Here is a 14,003-nt window from a genome sequence, read left to right on the forward strand (position 1 = left end):
AACACAGACTTCATCAGCTGTGTTTATAAAGTCTTATGCACAGACTGAGATGTTCAAACACAAGTGTTTGCATGGTCAAAGTTCAGTGAAAACTGGTTTGAAACCGATTATGATGTTGCTAATCAATTTTAAAGTTATTTAATTAGTATATAAATCAACTTAAGAACTGTCAGGGTAATTCCATGGATAAGTCATGTATAACTCATGAACATTTAAACAATGACTTTACCAATGCAAAACTGACAGCAACTTTTAGTATGTTCTATTGTAGACAATTTGTTTACAAAAATCGAATAGATTTTTATTTTTGTAGTAGTTTGTTTTTTTACATTGTCATTACATTGTTGCCTTTTTGCCCTATTTCTGTTTTTATTATTATTATTATTATTATTGTCTTTTTATCATTTTATCTTACATTTTGTTTATTAGTAGTGGATGACTTTAAATAGCCATACAAATTACCATGATGACAAGTAATTACTGTAAACTGGATATGTGGTGACATGGAAAACCTGATTTTACCAAGTGCGACATGTTCCTGGATCAACATCCCTGTGATTAACCAATCAGATTTGAAGAACCAGTTTACAGTTTTTGTGAAGTTTAGATTTACAATCAGTCTTTGGTGCTTGTACATCAGTGTCATTCATCTATCATTTCCTCTGATTTTAGGGATTACTCTTAAGGTTAAGGTTAGGTTTAGGTGTAGGGAGATGGTCAAGACTAAATTTTTGGATTCAAATGTTGTTCCAGAATGATATGTTGACCTAGCAACACAAATAACTCTGCAAAATTAGGACGTGCGTGGTGAAATATCAGCATTCAGTTGCATATAATCAGCATAAAACACACTTTGTACTGATTTGACATTGAGCTGTATACTAATAATGATAAATTGACTGTAAAACTGTCAACCCTGTCACTTTTCACCTGGTTACTTTTTCAACATTTTTATTTGAATTTTGTTTTAGATGACACAGTGCAGTTTATTAACACTTGAAGTTATTGCTTGTCTGACAAAATATTTAAAATCTAATAAAAGAGAAAAAAAAATGGACAACACCCATTTCATTGAATGGAATTGCATTAGGTGTCCATCAAAATGCATTGAAGGACAGTGACACTAAGTTGCGAGTAAAATATAGACACCTGAACTATATTTTGATGTCAAAAGTCTCTGTGATCCATATTAGATGTTCAGACCAGTGATGGGTTGGTTAGTGGGGCAGATTGATGAACAGATGCGATGCGGCTGTTGAGGCTGGTCCAGTGTCATCTTCCAGGTGTCAGCCTTAATGGAGTTAATAGGGTGGATTTTGACATGTTTTATTAATCATGTTGCAATGCCATATCCCTTTGCATTCTCAGAAGACCTCCTCTGAAGCCAGGACAAACACTGACAGCTTTTCTGAACTATTGAAATATTCACAAAGCCATATGGATGGAGTTACTATTAGACTGGAGACTGAAAGTTTGATAATGTGTCCCAATTGCTCGCACGCTTAGTTGTCCATGCATGAATTATTTATGAATTAGCTAACCAAAGGAATAGTTTAGCTAAAATGAAAATTCTCCCATCATTTTCTCACTGCCAATTTATTCTAAACCCAAATGCCCCCTTTAAAACACAAAAGGAGTAATTTTGAAGAATGCCCAAGCTGCTGTTTTCCAGATAGTTAAAGTGAATGAGGACGATGGCTGCTTGGCTTCAAAAATGACAAAATAAGCAACACAAAAGTAGTCCATGCAGCTCATGTACTGTATTCCAAGTCTTCGAAGGCTTCTTGAAATGCGGTCTGTGTATCCTGGAACATGAAGGACACAACAAATGGATCCTTTGTGGCCCAGATTGTCCCAAATTTTCGGCCTTTTAAGTGCACATCCTTTGAAGTGTTTAGCCTCTGAATTGGGACACAGCTAAAGTTTTCAAGATATTATTTGCTCAAAATACGCACGTCTGCTTTCAAATCTAATCAATGTTTGATGTTAAATGTCTGAAAATGAACATTTTAATAACTATTTCTTTAGATTTGCACTTGGTACGATTAAAGGATTAGTTCACTTCCAGAATAAAAATTTTCTGATCATTTACTCACCCCCATGTCATCCAAGATGTTCATGACTTACTTTTTTCAGTTGCAAAGAAATTAAGGTTTTTGAGTAAAACATTTCAGGATTTTTCTCCATAAAGTGGACTTCAGTGGGGATCTACAGGTTGAAGGTACAAATTGCAGTTTCAATGCAGCTTCAAAGGGCTCTACACGATCCCAACCGAGGAATAAGGGTCTTATCTAGCGGAACGATCAGCCATTTTCTAAAAACAATGACAAATGCTCATCTTGCACTGGCTCTGTGATGTGCATGTGTGTCTTCAATCATTACAGTATGTAATCGCGTTGGAAAGATCATGTTTGGTTCAAAGTACATAGACATTTTCATTTTCTCCTCCAACTTTAAAATCTCCCGTCATGATTGTTTTACCTTTCTTTGCATGATAGCTTTGTAAACACTGGGTGGGTACTTCCGCCATTGAAGTCCACTATATGGAGAAAAATCCTTTTCGACTGAAGAAAGTAAGAAATCTTGGATGACATGGGGGTGAGTAAATTATCGGGAAATTTTTTATTCTGGAAGTGATTAATCTTTTAAAATGATGTGACCTTAATATCCATATGTTCATCCGAGATGTGTTTAGCCATGTTAATTTTGATAGGATCACTTGTAAAGAAATATTTGTTTGCGTTAGTGCTACTTTAAAGGGTTAGTTCACCCAAAAATGAAAATTAGCCTGTGTTTTACTCACCCTCAAGGTATCCTAGGTGTATATGACTTTCTTCTTTCAGACAAATCCAATCTGAGTTATATTAAAAATTGTCCTATCCCCTCCAAGCCTTACAATGGGGTAAGCGGGTGCTTTTTGTCAACAGTTCAGAAGACGTGAAATAAAGTGCGTGCATCCGTAATAAAACGTGCTTCACACGACTCTGGGGGGTGAAAAAAGGCCTCATGTAGAGAATCCATGTGTTTTTGTAAGAAAAATATCCATATTTCAAACGTAATAAACACTTCTCTCTCAGTTCATCTAACTGTGGTAAGTGGAAGTCGTTCTGGCAGATGACGTAGGATGTTGGCGTTGTGTGATTAGTGACGAACGCGGAGAGAGAACAAAACAAAAAACGCCGGTCACGAATTAGAAGTACAAACCGAGGATTTGTAAAGAAAAATGTCTGAGGATTTTGATATAAGCCAAGAGGAGACTGTTTTTCCTTTGCTAAAGTAAGGAAAATTTGCTTCATTTGCTCCAGTAAACAAATTCGTGAGACTAGCATATCTCAGAGGTACTTCTGCTTATGACAGTCAGCGGAAGTGAGAGAAAAGTGTTTATTACGTTTAAAATATAGATATTTTTCTTATGAAAACACATGGATTCGCTACAGGAGGCCTTTATTCACGTCCCGGAGCCGTGTGAGGCACGTTTTATTATGGATGCGTGCACTTTATTTAACGTCTCTTGGACTGTTGACAAAAAAGCAACCCCTTACCCCCATTGTAAGGCTTGGAGGGGCCAGGACATTTTTTAATATAACTCCGATTGGATTCGTCTGAAAGAAGAAATTCATATACACCTAGGATACCTCGAGGGTGAGTACATCACAGGCTAATTTTCATTTTTGAACTAACCCTTTAACACATCCCTTGCTTTCTGCTGTTTACTCTGCCAGCAGATGGATGTTTCCCATCGCCAAGAAACATTTGTTGGGCAACAGTCAACAGTCTTACCCTATTGGCTCTGTGTTTCTATAGCAACGTTTAACTTACTTTGTAGTTGCTTGAAGGAAATGGTGGAGCTCTTATTGGTCTGCGGTAAAGCCTTAATTACTAGTTGCTTTTTGGATCTTCTCAGATGAAATTACAAATTGGCTTGGCACTGCTAGAAAACATGTGAGGAACCCAAAACAAATGCCTTGTCCCTGATGGAAACATCAAGATATTTCTCTGGTTCTGACCTCTGAGGTTTTGGCTTTTTATTTTTTTCTTCTTCTTTTTTTTTTTTTTTTTTACAGTCTATAGTTATTAATAAGCATGTTCTGTATGAAGTTGAAGTTTATGAGTAAATCTTTTGAGCAGATGTTGGTTGTGTTCACCGTTCCATACTTTAGGACTTAATATGGAATGGCAGAAAGATTGTTGAAATTAAATGGCCATTTGTGATAGATGTGGGCCAGATCAGATGGAAAATGAGTTTGTGGGTGTGTTTTCAATGCGAACTTGGATCAGCTGTAACTGTAGGGTTTCTGTGTGAGATGATATATCTTGGCCACTTTCATTCACTTGTAGTATCACTGGAGAGAGGCCTAAACACAACACAAAACTGCCTCTCCCCATGCTGTCTTCCTGTTGGCCAGTTTAGGAAACTCTTCCCAGTAGAGTTTTAGAAGACTTTCAACTGTTCATGGGACCTTTGTGATTTTTCCAGAGAACTGGAAAGGTGTGTTTCTCAATGTCGAGAGCACATCTTTGGCCTTCATGACCATATCAGGCAAATTCTATTGTGTAATGATGATTGTGATTGATTTCATTCACTTTTGTTTGATTTGGCTTACTGTTTTAATAAGAAACACGCTCATTTCAATCTTTGTGCAACCATTTAGCCTCATTAGAGTCCATGCAATTATATTATATTTATATTTTCTATGTTTTAGATGATATTTTTAGTATAGTATTTTATTTAACAGTTTAAAGGAAGTTGGGTTTCAAAGGGGCAGAAAATTTCCGGAAACTTTGTAAAAATTTCCAACATTTTCTGAAAGTTTGCAAAAAATCCTGGAAAAATTCCAAAATGTACAGAAAATGTTCTACTTCTTTACAACCTTAAATGTAAGCCCGTTAATTAGGCTGATTTTGGGTTCACCTGACTACCGTCAGACGTGTTTCTTAGGTGGCATTTACAAAAGATGCGTTTTTAAATTAAATGTCACTAATTGATTGATCAGTTGATTAGTCGTCTAACAGGACCCATCCTTAATAATTTAACAAAAGTTAGATGTAATGGAAAGGCAAACTATATTAACAACCTCTTTATTTGTCAGTAAAATAGGATATATATAGGATATATTTTATTAATATTTTTTATTTTTGTATTATTTCTGTACAATTATAGTATTAATTTGTTTTATTTTTGTAGCATTTCTATTTAATTTTAGTTTACTAATTTTATGTGCTTTTATCTTTTTGTTTAGCTTTATTTTTAGTTTTAGTAATTTTTGTACTTCAACTTCAACTTATTTTACTGCAGAGGGACCAAAGGTATCAAAATTAATTCTTCATGTAATATTTATAATTTATTTTTCAGCTTTATTTAAAAACAACAAAAATGATTTTTAATCATTTTAGTTTTAGTTAAGATTAACAACACTATAGTTCATAGTGTATATAGGCCTGTATGTGTGTGCTGACAGCAGTTTTGGATTTACAAGCCATACTAGATAACAGCTTCATCCAGCACAGATCTCTGCTCTGTTCTGAGTGTCTGCAAACCATTCATTGTTTTTTACAGCGTGCTGTCGAACACATTAGTCATAAAAGGCTCTTTGTAAATCCTTTTAATAGCCATTGTAAATTAATGAAGAGCTCTGTTGAGTATCAAACACTAACACATATGACCCCTACAGTCTGTGTGTGTGTAGATGGCTTCACTGCCACACTAAACGTGCACATTCTCTCCGAGTCACGTTTTAAAGCATCATTCCCAGAGTAGGTGGGTATCTGCTGAATATTAACCCAATAGCGCTAAAGTAAAAGCGTTTAGCCTGGAGTGGCAGTCATTAAGTGCACAGTAGGGCATGTCTGCGGCTGTCTGAAAATAACTCGCAACCCCCACTGAGATGATAGGAAACTGAGCCAGACAGCACTCAAAATCTAACCCGGCTCTCCCTCTAGCAAGGTGGGGTTTTCTTTACTAGTCAGATGGTGACTGCTGAAACTCTCTTAAAAACGGACACGCGTCGGCCTGAGATATCAAATGAATTTGTACATTTTAATTCAAAGTGAAAAACCAACTAGTTTATGAATTGGCATTATCAAATGAATTTGTATGACTTGTTTTAAAAAGATAAAAAAGTAACTATTTTACAAATTGGCGATATTGAATTTGATTTTGCAATCACAAATTGGCAATATTGAATGAATTTGCATGATTCGATTTAAAGTGAAAAACAACTAGTTTACGAATTGCCGTAATCAAATGAATTTGTACGGTTTGATTTAAAAAGAGAAAACGTAACTGCTTTTCAAATTGGCGATATCAAATAAATATGTACGATTTGATTTTAAAGAAGGAAAAGTGACTTCGAATTTGTATGATTTGATTTAAAAAGAAAAAACATAACTACTTTACAAAGAGTCAAAATCAAATAAATTTGTACAATCTGTTTTAAAGAGAGAAAATGTAACTATTTTATCAATTGGTGATATTGAATGAATTCGTACGACTTGATTTAAAAATATTGAATAAATTCGTCCAGTCATTAATCATTAATCAATTTAAGATTTTGTAGAAAAAAAAAAAAAAACTTTACGTTTGCCAAAATGTAAAATAGTTATGAATTGCCATGAGAGTTTGTTGACATACATTGGTCTAGGATTTACTTTTAAACCAATTTAATTTACAAATTTCTAATAAATTTTACATATAATTACAAAGAAACTGCAAGTAACTCATTGAATTAAAAGTGAAATTTTGAAGTAGTAAGACTGAAAACAATATTGTGAATTCAAAATTGATACATTCTACTTTTTAAATAAACATACCTGGTCTTATTATTATGCAATTCATTATCCTTGGCAAAAGATGATAGCTGATTTTTTTTTTTTTTTTTCATTACCAGGGCAAACTAGATTTTCACTTTCTGGGGTGTTATGGGTTTTGTTTTCTGTTTTGTAGGGTGTTTTGCTTTACCCACTTACACTTCATTACATAAATGTATGAATGCATGTTAAACTTCAAGATATTGCCCTATTCTTTCCAGTGTATAACCAAAAGAAACCAACTGTAAGAGACATTAGTGTTAGCCCACCACTGTTTTTCAGTTCTCTGTGGTCTTTATGTTTCAGGAGAGCCTGTAATGTACATACCAGTCAGTAGCACCAAGTCTCTCTTTTTATTTTTTTTTTAGTTAGAGGAAGCTCACCACATGCTCTTTACCTCGGATGAGTGAGGCTGTAGTCGCTTGGGGAAATACAACAGGGGGACAAACACACACACACACACACCTGCCCTGGAGGCTCATCTCTGTGCTTTAGTCTTTTAAGTCCCTGTTAAATCCCTGTTGGAAAGCTTCATTTAATGAGACTGGCAGAAATTGAGTGTGTTTTCGTCAGTATTCCCTAATGAACACGAGATGTTCCCCATCTGTGCTAATGCACTTTTCCGAATCAGCATGACCCATCTGAAACACTCACACTTGTCCTCTGATCCACCTCTTACACCCGGCCAGCCGCTCCACGCTTTAGTTCCTCATCTGCCTGATAAGAGTGGTCACGACCTGAGAGAACTGTGGGCCAGGCAATCCCGAATGTGTGTTCAGATTAAGGAATGTGCTTGATTTAAGTGTAATCTTTGACATTGTGAAGATTTGCATGCTTAAATATTGCCAGAGAATGCAGTCACACTGTGATCCGAAAAGTTGCACTTAGTTCTGGATGAAACATCTTTAACTAGTCAGTAGAAAGCTTGACTTTTCATTCACGTTCAATATCCTGCTCTTCTAATCACTAAGAATGGGGCAACTGAAATTCCCTTGACAACCGTTGGCTGGTTGATGGACTGATGTTGTGATTGGCAGCTGAAGGTCTTGAGAAATGTTAATATGTAAGGTATTGTGCTGCACTGTTTGCTGAGTAAATATGTCACTGATGATATTTTGACCTATCAGTGACCACTTCTGGCCAGGTGTGTGGTGAATGGGACAGTGAAGTCATAGAGGAAGTCATGGGAACAAGCTCTTGAGCAAATGAATTAGGTCACTCTTCTCATCCCATGGTGCAGTTCAATAACACAAAGAATGTGTTTCTTGCTTGGTCCCCATTGACTTCATAGTAAGAAGAAAAAAAAATCGGTGGGGACAAGAAACTGTTTGGTTACCAACATTCGTGGCTGGTACGTGTTGAATGGGTGGACAAATACATCTGCCACATCCACCTTTTGTGTCTTTTTTCCCCCTATTTTTTCTTGAGGTTTTTCCTTTCTGATTGTGTCACAGCTTAAATGGTCTCCAGTGACCTCAGCCTGTGTCTGAACTGTTGGGCTCGGTGGAGGATGGAGGACACGTCTGGCCTGTGCTCTCCATCCACACTGTGCCTCTTCCTTCCTGCCTGTCTCTGTTGGAGCAGTGGAGCGGTGTGGATTGAGTAGAAAAAAAGACAAAAAGTGTAGGCCACAGTCCCACAAATAGCTCGGTGGATGCTATGCTAAAACATAATTTATATAATATAATTAAAGGTAGTGAATGCCAACATTTCCTGTCTGAGCTTATTTCTTAATCACACTTTAGTGAGTTTAAAACTAGGTCTACTACATCACAGATGTATTTTGGAATACATCTAGTCTGGAATTGTAAGCTATGTGATGAGGAAAAAAGTAGCATTAATGCTGCAATATTGAAGCTGTGGCCTAAGAATGCTTTTTGACACCTTACGCCATGGTGCATATTTGGGCAATTCAAGTTTGAATTCAGCTTGCAACATTTTCTGATGTTTCAACATTTCAGTGTTTCAACTGTGGAAAGACGTCAATGAAACGGCTTGTAAACAATATGTCAGGTAATGTTGCTTTACTTTCCATAGCTCAATGGTCAGCTACAAAAACATAACTCGAAAGAGGGTCATTTTGCTAAATATATGCACTATATTTTTTATTTTTTAAATTTGGACTGTGTTGGTAATTTTAACATGTAGTATTGTATCACCTGACTGGGTTCTTTGAATAGTTTACAGTTTTAATTGAGAGAGACTTATCCTTAAGAAAAATTGACATGTACTGTACTTGATATGTAACCAAATGAACTGATATCAAATTGATTTGAATCAAAATTGGAATCAATACGTATCAAGAGCTTGTGAACTGGAATTGAATTATGAAATCTGTGAAATCTGAAATGCCCAACGCTATTCCTGATCCAAAGATCTCTTTCCAGCATCACGGAAACCCTGAAAGGATCAGGAATGGTCATTGCCTAGAAATCATGAAAATATCTCTCATGTACAGTTTCTTGCACAAACCGATCATTTGGATTCATAAGACCTCAAAATATTGTCAGGGGCCACGGGTATGAGTTTTGTGTTTCTTTTTGTGCTTTTTTTATTCTCAAAAACTTGCAGCTGCTGACTTGCATTTTATGAATCACGAAGGACCATGGTTTCAGCTAAAAATCTTTCCTGTTCTACTCAAGAAAAAGAAAAAGAGTTTGCTGTCTATCTGAACTTTGCAACAGAAGACGTTGGAGTAAAATGCTACTGCCCCATGCATTACCCTTTAACCTTCGGGGCAGGAATGTGGATCTGTGCTGCTCTGAGATCCCTAATCAGGCATCTCACTCATTAACAGTGAATGGGAACCAGGCCATTTTCACAAACGCTGCCATTGTCTGCGGTCAGGGAGTGTGGCTAGCACACACGCTAATGTTGGAATGCTAATTCCTTTAATTATGAGCAAGGCCACATTAGCAATAGCAACTAGCTAATTGCTTGAGCATTACTCAACTCTCGTAAATTGAGTGGAAATAAAAACTAAACGACTGAAATTGCATGTCGTTAGTGTATTTGGCTGAAAATGCATCAGTGCCACTTCCAAATTGAGGTATGTTTATCCAATTTCAAGCCATACTGGCCTGCTGTAACTCTGTGGGAGTTTACCGTTATTCCACCAAGATTGTTAATCCAGCTGCCGTTTTAAATTAGGAAAGGAAGACAGGTGTGGGTGGCTGTCGGTTTTAGATCATCCTATCAGTTACCGTGTGCGTGAGGAGAGTGTGTGGTGTGAAGCTCTTTGGTGAAACTCTAGCCGACAGCACAACAGATGAAGTGGGCCCTTCCTCTGGGGCCGTGCTGATGGGATCTGACTCACCATTTCATATTCTATTGCAGAAGGTCTGTTCTAGAAGTCACCATCATCTCTCTCTCGAAATGTGCTTGCTTGTGCCTGTCTGTCTGAGTTTAGATAATGAGGAAAAACTGACGAAAAGACATGGGGACATTTACTCATCATTTTAGGGCTTTTCACAGCTAATACTGATGTAAGTGCTTGCTATTTTAAAGGATAGTTCACACAAAAATTAAAATTTGCTGAAAATTTACTCGTCCTCAGGCCATCCAAGATGTAGATGAGGTTGTTTGTTCACGGGAACAGATTTGGAGAAATTTAGCTTTACATTATCTGAGCACCAATAGATCCTCTGCAGTGAATGGGTGCCGTCAGAATGAGAGTCCAAACAGCTTATAAAAACATCACAAAGAATTCACACCACTCCAGTCCATCAATCAATGTCTAAGGAAGAGAAAAGCTGTGTGTTTGTAAGAAACAAATCCATCATTAATGCATTTTAACTTTAAATCATCGCTTCTAGCTAAAATACCAGTCCATAATCCAAAATAACACTTCCTCCAGTGAAAAAGTCCATCCCCTTTTTTCCTCCTACATCAAAAGTGTCTTGGACCATTTGTAAACGGTGCTTGATTTGTGCATATTTCTCTCCTGATTCAGACGAGATGACTTTTTCACTGCAGAAAGCAATGTTATGCATAGAGAACTCGTATTTTAGCCAGAAACAATAGTTTGAAGTTAAGAACAATGGATTTGTTTCTGTTTTTATCAGCTGCTTAGACTCTCATTCTGACGGCACCCATTCACTATAGAAGATCCATTGGTGAGCAAGTGATATAATGCAAAATTTCTCCAAATCTGTTCCAATAAAGAATCAAACTCATCATACTATACTATTTAAATGTATTAATTTTAAGAAATATAATTTAATTATTTTAATGAATACATCTTTAAATGCAGCAGAAGTGGATGTAAGAAATGCTTAATCTTTTACGAAAACATAACGACTGATACATACACACTTGTCTTTCATGTTCTCTGTTTCACTTATTTTACAGCATTTCTTCCTTTGGTCTTTCTTTTCCCCTTTAGCCCCTTTCCGTCCAATGCTTTCCAGACATGCATATGTAATTCCCATCTCTGTTACGTGAGAGCGTGTCTAAAGCAGCATGTAGTTCTCAGAAGCGGCCTGCGAGATCGTTTAGTGGATCTGAATGCTGTGCTTTTCTGGACTGACCTGTACTTGGCAGGTCGTAGTCGCTGGAAATTGGGGTGATCGCATTGTATGTTTTTCCTTGCAAATTAGACTCTGTGTGTGTGTGTGTGTGTGTGGGCGGACGGACATGTACCTGTTTTAGAAAGTGTTCTATAAATATTGTCTTAGAGGAAGAAGCATCACTTTGTATTTAATGTAGTTTAGTGGTCTAGACTGTAGGCCTGGACAGCCCATGCCCATTTTCTTATTCCAGAGTCATTACGAGGTATTTTAAACCTCAGATCAGATTAAGACTGTATTAAATGAGGCGTTTAATTGCGAGGCTTGGATGGACAGACTAAAGTACTACTGTATGTCACTTTTGAAAAAATAAGCAGAACTGCCCTCTCATGTTGTTTCAGCATTTACAAATGTGCACCAAATTTGTTAGCGAGGAGAGCAAAGCCTCCATTTATCTGTGTTTCTAATATGTATTCAAATTTGGACTGCATATTATTGGGGGAAAACCTGACATTGCAATATTTCGTTTTTTCTGCAATATATATTGGCATATTAAGAAAAAGAAAATATATTATTAAAATATGTATTATTTATTAATTTATATTATAAAAAAAACACACACACCCACACACACATTTTTTAATCTGGTAAAATTTACCGCCAGATGGAAAAAATACTTAATTATTTGGGGTGAAATTTGAAATTCTAAAAATTTTTGGGGAGTGCATCTAATTTTAAAACCATCCTTTTAGAGTTGAACAATTTGGGAAAAACCTGAAAAATATAGTTGTTCGCACTTGGTTTACTCTTTACACGAACCAACTCAAATTGCTTTGAGTAACCATAAAGTCAGTTTAAAAAAAAATAATAATTCTTTCCACCCGAGTTTTCATGGCACATTCCCACTGTTTTCACCCATTCAATGTTTTTTTTTTTTCTTCTTGTGATTTATTATTAAATAAAACTATTAAAATAAAACATATATTGCAATAATATAAACTAGGGCTGCACGATAAATCATGCAAATGTCATGCGCATCTCGTCAGTAAAGCCGGTTCTGTGATTAGTAGTAAATCTCCATCACGTGTATGGAGATTTGCTACTAATCACAGAACCGGCTTTACTGACGAGATGCGCATGATAATCGCATGCGATTTATCATGCAGCCCTAATATAAACTCTGTATATGGAGTATTTAATAAAAATACATTTATTTTATAGTTCAGCTGTAAAATTACAATAGGGTACAACGGGGCTAAAGGCACACCTTAAGAAAAAAATGTGCTTTTCAATGGACCTACAATGTATAATTGCAGAAAAAATATTACGTTTATATTGAACATTTAATTGAGCAACAGATTTTGTGTGAAAATAAATCATACAAGTTCTTATTAATGTATGAGGTGGCAAGTTGGGCCTTTTACCCCACACACGGGGTAAAAGACACAGTATTGATACAAATACTTCAGCTAAAATAATGTTTTTTTTTTTTTTTTTTTAAATAATGTCTAAGATAATACTTGTTCAAAACAATCACTTTAGCAAAGTTTGTAGTATTTTCTGCTTATTTTTAAAAATAAAATAATTAGTTTTTGTTCAACAAATGTCATTAAAATGTTAATATGAAAATATATATTTTAAAATACAGAAACAAAATCATTTTAAAAAGTAAAGATTCTGAAAGCATTGAAGGAGATCCCATAATAATTTAATATAGATTTACAGTAGTAACAACAAATTATATTTTATTATATGATATGATTAATATCATGTTTTTAAATATGATGGTTTCATTCTAACATGGTAATTATCTTTAATATGGACACCCAACATAATATATGATATTTACCATCTGAATCTAACCATGTCATGTCAACAAATGGAAAAGTCAGCCATCTATTAATTATCATGTTAATAACTGTGCCTTTTAGCCCCAACAGCGGGGGTGCTTTTTACCCCAAATACCATACTTTTACATATTCTTTCATTATTTAAAAATTGTTGCTTTAATTACCCTAAACAAAACTGAAAATCGTTAAGAAGACCCTTGTCTTAAAATATATGCATTAATTTTAGCAATTCTCATTTGCCACTTAAATCTACAACATTTTAAAAAACATAAAATATTAAGTAAGCACAGAATCAGCTTTGCGCTACTCCGTGCGATCGCGTCAAGGATCAGACAAATATATATGTGCATCTTGAAAAGTGAATGTTTTGGTTTTGGTGTGCTAAGCCATGTTTTTGTGCTCTCTAGTGGTTTAGAGGAAAACAATATCAAAGGCGCCAGGGCTCCTTTAGCCCCACTGTACCCTACTATTATTTATTTCTGAATATCTACTTTTTCAAACATTAAACCAACAAGCAGCAAATAATATATGCACCGCCAGTTTCAGAGTGAAGAGCGGCACTGTGTTCATTTACACATGTACAGCTCATTATATGATGTTTCATTGTACCGAAACAAACACCGGATCACAAGCTGTATGCATGAAAATAACACAGTGCCATCATTCTGAAACTGGCAGAGAAAATATTTATTTCATTTAATCACAACCTTTGCGATCTGACCATGTCATTTACTTTGTGTGGCTTGAAGAGAGTTACGTAGGAACGTTCATTGTATGGAAAACAGCAACTTCATCTTCTGTGTTCCAAAGGAGAAAGAACGTCAGGTTTAGAATGAAA

The 14,003-nt window shown here is 35.7% G+C and overlaps 1 protein-coding gene across 1 annotated transcript in view; it reads left to right on the forward strand.

Annotated features, from left to right (window-relative positions):
- Positions 1 to 14,003, forward strand: part of arhgap46b (Rho GTPase activating protein 46b) — a 78,617-nt gene that overhangs the window by 432 nt on the left and 64,182 nt on the right. The gene's annotated exons all lie outside the window — the stretch shown is intronic.

Source organism: Onychostoma macrolepis, chromosome 23 (assembly GCF_012432095.1).
Source record: "Onychostoma macrolepis isolate SWU-2019 chromosome 23, ASM1243209v1, whole genome shotgun sequence".
Taxonomy (NCBI): Eukaryota; Metazoa; Chordata; class Actinopteri; order Cypriniformes; family Cyprinidae; genus Onychostoma; species Onychostoma macrolepis.